The sequence below is a fragment of the Frieseomelitta varia genome, unplaced genomic scaffold (assembly GCF_011392965.1).
Source record: "Frieseomelitta varia isolate USP_RPSP 00005682 unplaced genomic scaffold, Fvar_1.2 scaffold_182, whole genome shotgun sequence".
Taxonomy (NCBI): Eukaryota; Metazoa; Arthropoda; class Insecta; order Hymenoptera; family Apidae; genus Frieseomelitta; species Frieseomelitta varia.
This window is the reverse complement of record NW_025109550.1, coordinates 954717-957432: the sequence shown is the minus strand read 5'-3', so window position 1 is coordinate 957432 and position 2716 is coordinate 954717. Positions and strand designations below refer to the sequence as shown.

General features: G+C 51.5%; 1 pseudogene; it reads left to right on the top strand.

The window, feature by feature from the left end:
* Positions 1-1273: 1273 nt before the first annotated feature.
* On the top strand, positions 1274-2320 carry LOC122538904 (annotated as a pseudogene).
* Positions 2321-2716: the final 396 nt, after the last annotated feature.

The following is a 2716-nucleotide window of genomic DNA, read 5'->3' as shown; positions in this document are numbered from 1 at the left end:
CGTTGAATTAATAATCATCGTTTTCTTGATGGTTAAATGGAAAGGATTAAAAGACGATAATCAACAAATTTGTAGGACACGTCTATTAAAATTGAGTCACAAATTCCCCCTGCGATCTTCGTTTACGGACACTAAACATAAAGATGTTCTGTCAAATTCCTTGGGAATGTTCTCTATTTGTCACAACTTTTCTACATTGAATTTCAAGAGTATTGCCTTCTAAAAACATGATAAAAGATAATAAATCTAAACCTACAAGATATATAATGCTATAGCTCATTTACTCTATTGACATTGAATCATACCTTTCCCCTACAATATCCGTTTGCAGAAAACTGAAGAAAAAAAAATTCTGTCAGATGTTCTCCCCATTTGTCACGACCATTTCACATTCAATTTCAAGATCATTGCCCTCAAAAATACGGAAATTATGAAAACCTGCCTTATCGTCCTTGTTTGCAAGAAAAATCCTACCATCGCGAGAACGTGCGGTAATTTCACGCGCGTTCCTCCTCTGTCTCTCAATTGCTCGCGACGAGCGATCGTTCCGATCGTAATTACAGCGAGTGCGCGGAGCGATAAGCGAGCGGACCGGACCGCCGATATTGGCCGGGACATTACGGTCGCCTTTTAATAACCACGGCCGTTGTGGTTCAGTGTCGGCGGTAACGCCAATCTAATCTACCTTTTACACCGTGTACACCTACACGCCTAGCAGGAAGTATACCCTCGGCCACGCCGCATTATCCTTATTTACGCCGCTCTTGATACTATATTGTCGATAGGTCTTTATCTACGCCCGTCTCTCGGGACCTGGAACGCGCGCGCCGAACCGGAATAAAAACTGCTCTTCCCTCTCGCCGTCCTCGCGAGCGTTCGCGCGGATTTATATTCCGCGAGGCAGCCGGCGCGCGGCGTGCGTGGCTCTCTCTCTCTCTCTCTCACACACACACACACACACCCCTCTGTCCTTTTTCCCCCGTTCTCCAGCCGCCGATCTCCGGTTACACGGCGATCCGAGGCAGATACCGGTGGTGAGGAAACAAGTGTAAAGAGCGCTGTAAAGCGTGGTAATTATGCGATACAAGCAGCCACTCTGCAACGAGACGTGTAGTTTATGTCGGGCCCTCTCGGACGCCAGCTCGTCAACTCACCTCGCGGAAGTTGATCCGCCCCCCTTTCGTGGGATCGACACTGCTCGGATACTCGCGCAGGGATGTTGCGGTTTTCCAAGCGTTGTCGTTGATTCGGTCGTAAAGACGAAAGGTTCGCTATGAGGCCGCAGACTCGGCCAAGTGATTCGAGATTAGATTCGAGGAGGACGTGCGAATGTCGATTGTTTTCGTTGTACGTGGAAATGTGGAGAGTACGAGTGAAATTCTGAAGAACGCGAACGAGAAGTTCAATAATTGGGCCGTTTACTTGTTACATTTACTTTGAGAGAGATCCGTCGATTGGACGAGGTACGTTCTCGTTTTCTTCGTCGTGCAAATACCATGGCTGTCCAACGCCCGTTGGTAACGCCGCGTTAAGTACGATCTCGAAGAAGTTCTACGCCTCGTCGAGCGGAGCGTCAGGGTTCCGAGGGAGCGAGAAGGCCTAGGTTCGCGAGACGCGGTGGCGAGAAAGCAGGAAGGTCGCGGAGTCTCCGGGGCTCGAGCGGTCGAGACCCGGGAGGAATGCAACGGCGGCTCGAATTAATAGATCGAGGGACCCGGGCGAATTTATCCGCTTCGTGGCGGCGAGTTTAAAAGCGGCGGCGCGGGTCTCCTTTGCATCTCGATCTCGGCGCGGCACCGTCTCGGGAGAGGATAGAGGGGAGAAGGTAGTGTACATACACACGCTGGAACGTGCAGCGTGCAGACACACACAGGCAGCGAGTGGCGAGCAGAGAAAGAAGCGAAAGAAGAAGAAGAAGAAGAAGCCAGAGAAGAGAAGACAGAGCGGACGGTTCTCGAGTGGAGAAGCAGCCAAGCCGGGGATACGCTCGGCCACGTATACGTATTCCTCCGGTGAAAAGTCTCCGGAGACTGGAGACTCGAGTTTGTTCGAGTCCTCTTCCTCTTGTCGCTTTGTCCTTTCTTCCTTTATACTACTCCACTCGCGTTGTTGCTCCTCCTCCTCCTCCTTCTCGTTCGTTCTCTTTCGCTTCTGCTTCTCGGCGCGACGACGGAGCAGAGGTTCGCTTTCGGCCGGGTAAGTAAGAGAGACGCCGACCCGGTGATGGGTCCAGACAACGGTTAGATAACGGGGAATCGCATTTAGATAAGAAAGCGCGGAAGAGGCCGTTGAAACTATTCGAGTCCAGGGATCCCATTAAGCGGGACGCTTCGTTCCGCTCCCCGCCACCCCACGGCACGTGCGCCGGTCCCGATAACTTTCCATATAAGAAATGTCCTCGCAATTAAATCGCGCCGCCGCTTCTACTCCTCGCTCGGCGTCGTTGCTCTTTCCAAACGATCGCAACTGTCAACTCTCGCGGCTTGAAATGAGATTGTAGCGGCCTATAGTCCCTCGAGTACGAGTCTCGAACACCGACTCGTACAAGCCGCAAGTGGCTGTGCGCCTAGCGTCGAAGTCTAGCGATCTTCGATGTTAAGTAAACAACCACTAGGGTGGGTGACCATAATAACAAGCGTCTGGAGTGAGGAGTCGCTGCCATCAGCCCCAACCCTGATTAGTCTAGGCAGCGACTCTAAGACGAAACGCACAACCT